The sequence below is a fragment of the Esox lucius genome, chromosome 14 (assembly GCF_011004845.1).
Source record: "Esox lucius isolate fEsoLuc1 chromosome 14, fEsoLuc1.pri, whole genome shotgun sequence".
Classification (NCBI taxonomy): Eukaryota; Metazoa; Chordata; class Actinopteri; order Esociformes; family Esocidae; genus Esox; species Esox lucius.
In genome coordinates, this window is record NC_047582.1 from 3,755,351 (window position 1) to 3,768,676 (window position 13,326).

Below are 13,326 nucleotides of genomic sequence, written 5' to 3' on the forward strand. Positions count from 1 at the left end.
GCCACTATATAATAACATCATATTTTGTCAACTTAGTGTAAAAACAGTCATGTTTATATTAAATGTAATAGTGCATATGGTATTGTGGTCTATATAGTGCCTGTTGTATTAATATTTTGTTTTATATTGATATAGCTAGCCATTTACTTGAATAACTTTTTGCAATACATTTTCTTTGGAATATGGAAAACATCCCACTTTGTAATTTTTTATTTGGTAATATTTAAGTTTCCATGTAGATTTCATTATCATTGTGAGTACTTATGTACCTCTGTGCTGGTAAAGGTAAACCAAATATTCAACATGATTGTTTGCTTTCTGTCTCTGAAAAGGTGAACATCCAGAGGCGGGGGTGACACAGTAGGCTATCCAGGTCACCTGTCCCCCAGGACGTTTCTCCAGTGGCTCACAGGACAGGGCCACATTCCTGTCTTACCAGAAGAGAAACTTCAGTCTTTGTGCAGATCAACCACACCTGTGACATCCTGTATGGTTCACATACAGTTTGCTACCCAACAGTCGCTGCATGTTGTAATACAATCCAACTACCTGTTAAGCATATGCAAACTTCTACTGAGTTCAAACAAGTGATGACAGAGGCCTTCCATCTAGGGCAGGCATTTCATCAGGTTTAAGTGAAATGTTTCAGTTTCAAATATGCATATACAGGGCTGGTCATAAAATTAGAATATCATCAAAAAGTTGATTTATTTCAGTAATTCCATTCAAAATGTGGAACTTGTATAATGTATACATTCATTCCACACAGACTTATATTTCAAGTGTTTATTCATTCAAAAAGTGAACCTTGTATAATGTATACATTCCACACAGACTGATATATTTCATATATTTCTTTTAATTTTGATGATTAAAACCGACAACTAATGAAAATCACAAATTCAGTATCTCAGAAAATTAGAATATTGTGAAAAGGTTCAATATTGAAGACACCTGGTGCCACACTCTAATCAGCTAATTAACTCAAAACACCTGCAAAGACCTTTAAATGGTCTCTCTGTGTAGTCTACAGAACTAGACTATCATGGGGAAGACTGCTGACTTGACAGCTGTCCAAAAGATGACCATTGACACCTTGCACAAGGAGGGCAAGACACAAAAGTTCATTGCTAAAGAGGCTGGCTGTTCACAGAGCTGTGTCCAAGCACATTAATAGAGGCAAAGGGAAGGAAAAGATGTGGTAGAAAAAAGTATATAAGCAATAGGGATAATCGCACCCTGGAGAGGATTGTGAAACAAAACCCATTCAAAAATGTGGGGGAGATTCACAAAGAGTTGACTGCAGCTGGAGTCAGTGCTTCAAGAACCACCACGCAAACATATGCAAGACATGGGTTTCTGCTGTCGCATTCCCTGCGTCAAGCCACTCTTGAACAAGACACAGCGTCAGAAGCGTCTCGCCTGGGAGAGGACTGGACTGCTGCTGAGTAGTCCAAAGTTATGTTCTCTGATTAAAGTAAATTTTGCATTTCCTTTGGAAATCAAGGTCCCAGAGTCTGGAAGAAGAGAGGAAAGGCACAGAATCCACGTTGCTTGAAGTCCATTGTAAAATGTCCACAGTCAGTGATGGTTTGGGGTGCTATGTCATCTGCTGGTGTTGGTCCACTGTGTTTTCTGAGGTCCAAGGTCAACGCAGCCTTCTACCAGGAGGTTTTAGAGCACTTCATGCTTCCTGCTGCTGACCAACTTTATGGAGATGCAGATTTCATTTTCCAACAGGACTTGGCACCTACACACAGTGCCAAAGCTACCAGTACCTGGTTTAAGGACTATGGTATCCCTGTTCTTAATTGGCCAGCAAACTCGCCTGACCTTAACCCTATAGAAAATCTATTGGGTATTGTGAAGAGGAAGATGTGATACGCCAGACCCAACAATGCAGAAGAGCTGAAGGCCACTATCAGAGCAACCTGGGCTCTCATAACACCTGAGCAGTGCCACAGACGGATCAACTCCAAGCCATGCCGCATTGCTGCAGTAATTCAGGCAAAAGGAGCCCCAACTAAGTATTGAGTGCTGTACATGCTCATACTTTTCATGTTCATACTCTTATGCCTTAATTAATATTCAAATTTTCTGAGATACTGAATTTGTGATTTTCATTAGTTGTCGGTTATAATCATCAAAATTAAAAGAAATACATGAAATATATCAGTCTGTGTGGAATGAATGTATACATTATACAAGGTTCACTTTTTGAATGGAATTACTGGGAAAAAAAACTTTTTGATGATATTCTAATTTTATGACCAGCACCTGTACATTCAGACTCAAATAGTAATAGATAAGATATTTGTGCAGTCTTTTATTTCATTTTTTGTCAAATCCAGTTCGTATATGTTAACCCAATTCACTGTTCATGGGTGTATTAAATGACCCAGTGTGCATGGCTAATTGATTTGATATTTTAGATCATAAATCATTGTTAAAGCACCATTACAATGTTTGTCAGAGAAGATGTCCTTCAATATGTTCTTTCCCACTTCCCTGTGGTTGTGTCAGCGAGACAGAAGTCCGATTTAAAAAATTTGGTGGACTAAAAGGTGCCTGGATACATGGGGTCCTAGACTGGACTTAAGCAATCATGAATTATTAAAAGCCTTTAGTCCTCTGATTGGCACAGGCATGACTGTCAATGATGGTGAAGTAGGTACAAGGCATGTGCGATTGTGGTCAAATAAATATATTTTCCAAAACTATTTGAATGAGAAAGGGGATCAATGGCAAGGCGTAGAGTTCTCGGTCTTCAATGGACATTCCATTTCTGGCACGGTAACACCTGTGTTGGCAGAGTTATGAGAGAGCCCTGAGCTCTCCCAATCAATATCCTCAATTAGGATTCCCTAAAACCAACAGAAGATAGTATTAATGAATTGTTAACATACATCATCTAGTAATGCAACCCATTTCATCAGCTGTAGCTATTCTTTTCGGATATCACTGACATACTATGTATTAGATGACATCATTTCATACATTAATAGTAGGATATTATTATTAATATTTATTGTGGGACTAATAATATTCCAAATAGGAGATGTGAGCTACAGAGAGGTAGCTGGTAACATAATCTAGAAGTGGTAAAGGTTGAAAGTAGTAGGTTTTCATTGCAAAGAAATGTAATTGCTTTATCATAAACAGATTCAATCATCACTGATTGCTATGGATTTCATGTCAAGTTGATATGAAATGTGATGGAGGCGATGGATGAGGAACCACCAAAATTAAGGAATAGTAGCAAACCAAATATATTTGTTATGTGACTACAAGCCAACTAGTTATGAATGTAACAATATTGCCAGATAGGTTTCCTATACCATGTTAACAGTAAAAACTAATTTGTAACTGGTTGGATCATGCCCATAATCACTATAACGTTAAGTTTCACCTTGCTCAACTTTGTGCAGATCACAGCATAAGTTGGTCAAAAATGTATCTCCAAAAGAACAGCTGGGTTGTTTTAAGTCACAGGTGGGACTGGCAAGTTAGCTAGCACGATGCCTTCTATTTCTAGATCTTCTTACTAAGTTAACCGGTACTTATCTGAGCTAACGACATGATCACTGTCACTAGATATAAAGAAATCATTGACTTTCACTCTGTGCTATTCACTGACAGTAAAACTTTTTTTTGAAAAAAATGTTATTGTACCCACTGCTGTTTGTAGACTAGCTCCAGCGCTCCTTGCTGCGTTGCTAAAATAATAGCTGAAACAATGCTATCGTGCTAGTCATAAATATAGAACAATGGTGCTAGCTAGTCGTCTAATGTAATTGTAAACATGATTTGTGTATGCTCGCGGACTAAACGAAACGTTTCTACAAAACAGCTATAACATTAACGACAATTAAACAAAAGATCGTTAGATCGTAGATATGTTAAATTGTAATTACCGTATTTGTCCCAGCCGAATCCATGGTGGTCACACCAGTCTGGGCGTTCTGGGTCAAGGCCGGCCACTGGCAAAGCAAGAGCTTCTTCCTTGTTTCATGTACTATGCTCCAAAACGTATGTGCTGATTTGCCCAAGAGGAGTCCTATGCGCCAATGAACGCTATCTATCGATCTGCGCTCGATTGCTCTTCCTTCATCCTCCAACTACCCGGATGTCTGTCTCAGTAACTTGAAATTGAATTTGAGAACTGAATCTGAATTGTGAGAAGTGAATGTGAAGATATATAGAGAGTTTAATTTTCAGTGAGGATCACATTTTATTGGACTTCGGATCCAAACGAATAAATTCAATTTCAAATTATAAAATTCAGATTCAGTTTTTCAATGCAATTATTCAAATTAAACAATACAATTTCAAATTATGTGATTCAAATTCAGTTTTTCAATGCAATTATTCAAGTTTAGCAATTCAAATTCAAATATAAATAATTCAAATTCAGTTTCTGGTGGCACATATTTCAGCCCATACATGAACCGGTCCTTTTTAAGTTATAACAAGCGAAGGGCTGATTCGGGGGTAACGTTAAGCAAGTAGTTGCTCTTTTTACTAGCCTGGTCAGCTAACGTCCTGCCGTGGGTAGCGTGTCTTACAGCAAAATATAAACAAGACGTGATCTGTGCCTGTTTATGATAATAACCATTGCTAATCTAGACCATGTTAAGCACACAACTACGTATAAACAGTGGATAAACAGCAAGCGTATTTTGTTCTAACAGTGGCACCACTCCGCAAACCGAGCAGTTTATCCACAGTCATGATACCTGAATGTTGTAAGGTGCCTTGTCTCGCTCGTCTTGACTGTCGGCAAAATAATTTATTGTTAACACTCAAAATAACAGTCAGGCTGGTGTGGTTAATATATCTTAACAATGCTTTGCATCAGCTTGTAATGTTGTCTCGTCCTGTTGTTTTATCTAGCTAACAAGCTAACTTCAACAGTAACGTTAACTAATGCTGATTTCAGAAAAAAAGCTGTGATCGTCCGTGCATTACCTTCCACGTCGTGCACATATCCCTCGATCCAGTTGCTGTATCCTTTAAGCAAAACAGCCCGGGGAATCATGCAGTCCTTATTGGCCCATTTTTCGACATAGTCCACTGTTATGTTGGGAAGACATGAAAGATTTGATGTCCACAAAGGTATCGCCATGATGATAGACGCCCGCTGCTGCGCTCTGTCAATGAACTTCCGGTTAGAGTGTACCCCCCAGCCTCGTTTTGGATTTCAAGATGGAGGCACGGTGAATAAGGTCCATACCTGTCTGTGTTAGTGTGGGTGGATGCTGGGACTTCCCTGTTAGATGCGCTGCATTCTGGTTATGACTTGAAGCAACTTGTGAAATCAGATTTTTCATTGCTGTATTATGGTCTTATGTTTGTTAAATGTTGAAGAGATTAATGGCGATATGGTGAATATAGCCAGCGTTTATATGCAAGCGGATGAGTTTGTCGTTAATAGATCAAATTAAATGACGTGATGTCACGGCTGAGCCATGATAACTAACGAGAACGGCGTTTCTACTGTTGAGATAAATGTAGTTTAAATAATGCTGATTTAATAACCATGTATTCTTATGTTTTTGTTTTATTAAATTGTATGCTGCAGCCAGGTTAGGGAAATATGATTGAATACAATAACCATAAAGTTTAGAACTCCTTAAATTACACTCAGCCACACTCTCAGACTTTACACCTGGCTCTGATAGAGAGACAGGATTAAAACCCCACAATTAACATACAAATGAAACTGCCCCCTATACAGCACAAAGAGACCTTCTGTCTCCAGCCCCCTGATGTTATAGTCTAGGTTAGGACAATAGAATGTAAATTACTGTAACCTGGTTAAGATTTCACACCTGTATGCAAAGAACCTGTTGATCTATGCTCGAGAGTTAGTGCATGTCCTTCCTCATTGGATAGCGAAAACCAAGAAATTCGTCCAACATGTCACCATGCCAACGAAGAGCCAACAAGGATGGGTTTTACTCACGAGAGTGAAAAGTAACCGCCCCTGTGGCGGGAGTATTAAAACCAATGTTCGATCTTGTTTCTGCGCGAATATTTTGTGGAAGCTCGAGGGTTGAGCAAATATTTGACCGCTGCAGTGTATTTCATGTATTTTGACTTATCAATTCTTATTAATAAATCTTTATGCTAAATTTCAATTTGGACCGGAGCCTCGTCCTTCTTCAGAAACTCTGATACACGTAAAATTCTTAACACTACCAGACAGGAAGTATCAATATATTAGTTTGCAAAACGTCAACAACTATCAGAACTAACTAGTTAAGCTTTATCCACAATGTTAATCATTGTAGCCAGTATAGTTCTAACGTGAAGAACGATGACGTGTAACCAATGACAAATTCAAGAGGCATGACCTGCTGGAGGCGCCCCGGCTGCGATGTAAAGACAATATTAAATCCACGGCTTCCACAGAAGTCAGCTGTTGTTTCCAGCACAGAGTATGCCGTTTACATTGTAAGTACAAGTGATTTTATTAGAAATAATTGTTTTGAATTGCGTTGCAATTACAAATGCTAACAAACGACACATTTATACTTTTTAAGAATGTGTGAATACATTTTACGATTGAGCAATCCATGCGTTTTTATCTGTCTTTCATATTGCCTGTTTATATCTCTGGTTTAGGTTGAGCAGAATTAAACCAGCCGTGCATACAGCTGAACCTTTGTACTCTATTTACCAACCAACAGATTGAGGATACAGAGTACTTCACCATAATGGCTTCAATTACGGACACCTTGAGGCTGCACAGCGTCAGGGGATTTTTGTTTCTTTGTTTTCATTCATGCTTAAAAGCTGAACGTAATACATATTTTTCCATCAACTCAACGAAACTGTGATGTATGTAAGTTTGAGTTACAATAATATTTTAACTTGTAAGTGGATCGTTATTTACACGTTAGGCTAGAGAAATGGTGAGTGGTATTGCTAACAACAGACCAGATGCAGAACAACCAACAACATCTACACATAATCAACAGACCACACCCCAAAATACAAATGGACCGGCCATTACTTTGTTACACAGCGATGCACACAATAATCCTCAGATGCAAGGTGTGTTAACCGAGCTAAGTAGCCTCCATTTTGCAGATGATCTAATTTACACTACTCCAAGCTCTCTGATGCAAATTAATTGTAATGATGGCGACCTTAGAGTTTGACAACGTTGAATTACAACAATTGATACATTTACACAATACTGGTGAAGTTGGAGATTTTGGCACATGCTATGTACTCATTATGGCTGGCTTGAATACTTTGATTGTTAGAGGTTCAGACTTTGTACAAGGGCCTGGTGATCGTCTGCAGATTGAGTTGACCATGAGAGCAGATTAATATAATGAACGCACGTTTTGTAATTTACTTGAAAGTGTTATGCAGAGTAATGCCGTAGTTATGATTGATGAATCATCTATAGCTGGTGGTACAAATTGTCAACAATCGTGAGGGTGGTGCCCTGTGACGTAAAGCTAAAACACTGTTCATAGAGCATTTATATGTGGCTGTGAAAAATCATTCTACATGTTTTTCCATTTGTTTGATGGGTATGTGGAACCCATAGTATATGCTGAGGCCCTGGTTAGTGGTCGTGTGTTACTTACGGGTGCTGGTTTAGCGTTAGATGATTGGGTGGCATTCACAGATATTGTTCGGTTTGAAGAAATGACAGGGTGTAAAATTGTTGTCTTTCATCGAACACGGGATGGTCACTTTACCAAGTTTCAAAACAGCGAGGAAACCCACCCTAGAACCGTCTTTATGTACTTACACAATAACCAATTCTATGGCATCATGAATCTGAAGGGTTTTCTGGGTGTGTCATAAGCTTGAGAGTGGTGTTATACAGGTTTTAACACCCGCTGTGATCATGGCTGTAAACATAGCTGTAGTGTCTGTCTTCATGAAGATTGTCATACCCAACCCTGTAACACAAAGCAGTGCCAGAGCAGTAAGCGTATATGTTATTCTGACTTTTGTTATAGACAGCATAAACGCTTGAAGCACCACAAAGGTGTGGGTTGTTAAGTTAGCAGGTAAGACCAGAACAAATGCTGTGTCGATTGCGACCGTCATTACAATGTTGTGTACAAGTACAGCTAAAATGTGTCCCAATTGTAACGTGGATCTGGCAGTTGAAATGAGTCATCAGTGTTTCATAAAACTCTGTACTCCCAAGAACCCCAGGGAGCGTTACATATTTCATGATCTTGAGACAATTACCAATCCGGTGAACGGTGTAAACACAGCAAATTTTGTTTGCGCAATAAGCTTTGATAACGAGACCAGTCGGAGATGGTTGTATTGCTGCTTTTTTCCAAAAGTTTAGGCAACTGAAATATAATGACTACACATACACTCACCTAAAGGATTATTAGGAACACCATACTAATACTGTGTTTGACCCCCTTTCGCCTTCAGAACTGCCTTAAGATTTGTGGGATGCACATCCAGGGCACGAAGCTCCCGTTCCACCACATCCCAAAGATGCTCTATTGGGTTGAGATCTGGTGACTGTGGGGGCCATTTCAGTACAGTGAGCTCATTGTCATGTTCAAGAAACCAATTTGAAATGATTCGAGCTTTGTGACATGGTGCATTATCCTGCTGGAAGTAGCCATCAGAGGATAGGTACATGGTGGTCAGAAAGGGATGGACATGGTCAGAAACAATGCTCAGGTAGGCTTCACAAATGCTTTGCTGCATACCTCGGTCGTAACGAGTGGTTATTTCAGTCAAAGTTGCTCTTCAATCATCTTAAATCAGTCGGCCCATTCTCCTCTGACCTCTAGCATCAACAAGGCATTTTCGCTCCCACAGGACTGCCGCATACTGGATGTTTTTCCCTTTTCACACCATTCTTTGTAAACCCTAGAAATGGTTGTGCGTGAAAATCCCAGTAACTGAGCAGATTGTGAAATACTCAGACCGGCCCGTCTGGCACCAACAACCATGCCACGCTCAAAATTGCTTAAATCACCTTTCTTTCCCATTCTGACATTTAGTTTAGAGTTCAGGAGATTGTCTTGACCAGGACCACGCCCCTAAATGCATTGAAGCAACTGCCATGTGATTGGTTGATTAGATAATTGCATTCATGAGAAATTTAACATGTGTTCCTAATAATCCTTTAGGTGAGTGTATAGCATGCAACTCTAAAGGTTTCAATGGTTACATCTTGATGCAGTACCTTGCTAACAATGGTATTGGCACAATACTTATTGCTAATGGTAGCAAGCTCATGATTTTTACAGACAGCACATTCAATCAGAGAGACATTGATAGTCATTGCTTCCTCCCGATGATGCTTGTGGACTTGCCACGTGCTATGGGTTTAGGGTTAGGGTTAGGCCCCCATCCAGAACCGCATTACTACGGTGTGAATACGATGATGGCTAAATAAAAAGTTAAAAAAATAGTTAAAATAAAAATAGTTTTTGCAATGGTACGCAACTGTTTCCGCAGACCCCTTTGTCACGCAGAATGAAATTAAGGCTTACTGCATGAATGATGTGGTCATCTTGAAAGAGGGTTGTATGCGCTACAGACTCGAGTTCCAGGAGTGTGGTGGTGTTGACCCATTCCGCAATTACGATTGCTTCGGCGTGCATTAAAGTTTTTCACAAGCGATTACTCACCAAGGACACCATTGCATTGGTCCCCTCATACAACAACAACCATTGTCAGAAGACATTCTCAAACAGCTCAATACAATGGCTTGAATATGTAGCCTCTGATGAGAATATATCAATATAGCACGCCCTGAACAGGGGTGAAGGGAAAAATCAGTCCCTACTGTGTTGATGGATATGCTGAACGCGATGGGGTGTGCACAGTCTATTAATTTCTATGCTGTTTCTAGCATGATCACCCAAAGTATCATTGTTCAGCAAGCACCAATCCGGTGACTTGCAAGAAAGAAACAAGAAAACTTACATGTTCAATACATATGGGAGTGTGAGTGGAATCAGCTTAAAAACACATCCGCAGATGTCCAAGCTTTCTTGAAGACCTTTGATGTTCCAGAGGGCCTTGACCCTCAGGATGCTCTTTTTGGTGGTCATACCAATGCAATTCAATTGACGTTTACGGCTCAAGAAGGGGAGACTATTCAGTATAACAATGTCTGTAGTCTTTACCCATTCTGCAACATGACTAAGACTTATCCGATTGGGCATCCAGACATATTATTTTGAGATTTCAAACTGCTAGACACCTACTTTGGAATTGTTAAGGCTACTCTGTGTCCACCGAAAGGCCTTTATCACCCTGTTTTAACGCACAGGGTTGGCGGTAAGCTGTTCTTTCCCTTGTTGTAGATTATGAGCAGAGTCTGAAAACCAGGTAACTGACTGTTCACATACTGATTCAGAAAGATCTTTAACCCGTACTTGGGTTTCTATTGAGCTGGTTAAGGATTATTGCATTGTGAAAATATTCGCATTCACATTGAAAAACCGAGTAGTGTCTAAGCGTTTCAGAGTTGTGTACAACAAGTGTGTACTGCTCCCTGATTACAGCACAAGGCCTTATGGGTACTAAACCAGGATGGATAGCAGTTTTGACCCACGACTACAACACCCGTTCAGGTGTGTCATTAGTGGCCCCAGTAACTCTGGTAAAACATATATTTGTGAAGATGTTGCTGGATAATGCTGACGTTGATTTCTACAAAGAAATTCAAAATATCGTCTGGGTTTATTCATGTTGGCAACCACTGTATGACGAAATGTTGAAGGTGAGGGAGATTACTTTTATAGAAGGTCTACCAATGTCACTGTGTGATGACAATCTGCTACCGATTCAGAAAAACAACCTTTTAATTATTGACGATTTAATGAAAAGTGCATCAGAGAGTTTGGAGATGGAGTTTTCACACAATATGCAATTTACCTTGTCCAAAACACGTTTGTTAACCTTTTCACGCGTGAGTTTTCAAATATTCACCCAGCGTGAGTTTTTTTGCATGTGACTTCAGTACTCTCCAGCATTTGAACTCACGCCAGCATTTGAACAGTCACCTTGCTAGATAAGGAACACTACATATATTGCATTGCAAGCTTCTCTCGTTGACTCAAATTCTAAGAGCTGCAAAAGTTGTTTGATTTATAACTGTAGCTAGCTAGAAAACGTCAGCTATCCGCTAGCAAACGTCAGCTGCCCGCTAGCTAACAAATCGTGACCAGTAATTCAGTGCAGTGAAAATGAATAAACTATATAAAATGTATACAACGGGTAACGTAACTTCTAGAAAGTTTTTGCAATGGTTTTGATTGGTAGTAGTCGCTAATATAATTCGTTTTTGTGTATTAGTGTTGGCTGTCTGTTGGTACGTAAGTAACACTTCTTGTCCCGATTTGAATGCTTTCTACCTGGTTAACATCATAGTATGGTCTTGAAACAATTACAATCAGGAAATAAAGTTATAAACACTGTTTGAGCTAAATGTGAGTAAATAACAGAGCGGTCTAACCAGCCATTGTTACGTTACTTGTAGCTAGGCATGCTAATGGTGCGTTCCGAACATGACATTCTAATCACACCAGTGTGATCGTACGCTTCAGGGACCACTCTAGATTGATCACACCGGTGTGAGGGTTAAAGGCAAATCTAGTAGAACTATTAACTTCACCACAAACTACCTCATCTTGTTTAAAAACCCCAGGGACAATCAGCAAATAAGTATTTTAGGTAGACAGATATACCCCAGTCTTTCTCGATTCTTCGTGGAGAGTTTTAAAGACGCAACACATCCGCCTTCTGGTTATTTACTTCTATAACAAAACCAGAAGACTACCGTCTGACAACGGGGTGGTTTTCAGGGGATTGGCCTAAGAAAGTTTGATCATGTCTAAACGCATTCGTAGAAATGTACCCCTTTTGAAGATGTTATTTAAAGCACCGGAAAGTCAACAAAATGTTATTTTAGAATCAGCCTCCACCGACCTCATTCTCTCACTCTGTGAAATAGCGCTTAATCTAAGGCGCGGAAATATACCCATAACAGAATCGCAGCTCCGAAATGTAAAGAGACAAAAGCACAAAATTATATACATGTCTAGAAAGAACACTTCAGTCGCAAAGAAAATAAAAATCATCAACCAATCTGGAGGTTTTGTACTACCGTTACTAAGCATTGCAGTTCCATTCCTAACCAGTCTAATTGCATCGAGACATGGTTAAACAACATGGATCCTGCCCAGAATTATTTTCTGGTGCCACAACATCAGTTAGAAAAACTGTGACAATCCAAAACGACTAGCACCGATGTAAGACAATCTGTTGAAAATAATTTGGAGTCATCGATTTGCAATATATTGTTGAAACCTGATATGGATTCACATTAGAAAGCTAAAAGATACTCTGCCATTTTACAAAGAGTTTTGACTGTTGTGAGACAGGGGGAGCTTGACACAAATACAGTGACTTTAAGTCTACCTGTGTCTGAGACTGGGGCTGATGTAGTAAACATGACTGAGACTAAGCAAACTGTTGACCGAAATGTTGACGACATTTTTGATAATGTTCCTGTGAGGCGTAGGAAGAATGTTGAATATATTCTAAATAAAATGTACAGGTCTAAAGATTTGACTTCATGGACTTCACATGGTGAATTCATATTCAAAGGAGAGATAATCAAGGATTCGCACCTGTTGGATCTGGTTAAAAGTGTGACAGCAACCAATAAAATTGCTGAGACTAGAAGGCCGTGGGGGGGGGGGGGGGGCTTTGTAGACTTTTTAAATTGAAAGAAACAGAGTACAAAATAAACTGAATTAAAGTAAAGAGCTGGCTTAACAGCAAAAAGAAAGCACTCACACGTTACGGGTGACATACAAGCAACAGCAATGATCGACAAGTGAGGGGAGCAGAGGAGAAACATTTGAACACATAGTGATGACACAATTGGGATCTGGTGTGAGTGATGATGGGAGACAAGACAATGAATGAGTCCGGGTTGAGTTCGTGGAGTGACAGGAACTGGGAGTGCACTGCACGGTGGCGCTGATACTCACCATACCGTGACGGTCTGTGTGAAAGGAACTGTGAATAAATCTAACTCTGTTTTCATACATTCACCAGACATAGGGTGTATGTCCTAAAATATATTCTTAATCAACTTTGCGGTGTTCCCTTTGACTGTCCTCCGAGCTGTATGCCTTCTTTTAACCGTGGCTCTTGTTTTTATCTCATTATTGTGTTTTTTACTCTTTGGTAGGCTCTTCCTACCAGGTGGTCTATTTCTAACACCTTGAGTCATAAGCATCAATCCTGATCCATCCTACGGTTTTATTTGTCATGACATAAGACTGCTGACAACAT

General features: G+C 39.6%; 1 protein-coding gene and 1 long non-coding RNA gene across 5 annotated transcripts in view; both read right to left on the reverse strand.

Moving 5' to 3' along the window:
* Window positions 1-13,326, reverse strand: part of LOC105007905 (endoplasmic reticulum metallopeptidase 1) — a 194,510-nt gene that overhangs the window by 152,436 nt on the left and 28,748 nt on the right. The window lies entirely within an intron of this gene.
* On the reverse strand, window positions 2,312-3,984 carry LOC117595556. The gene is made up of 2 exons (XR_004576785.1): window positions 3,915-3,984; window positions 2,312-2,864 (listed from the first exon to the last, which is right to left on the reverse strand). It is a non-coding gene; the product is annotated as an uncharacterized LOC117595556 (long non-coding RNA).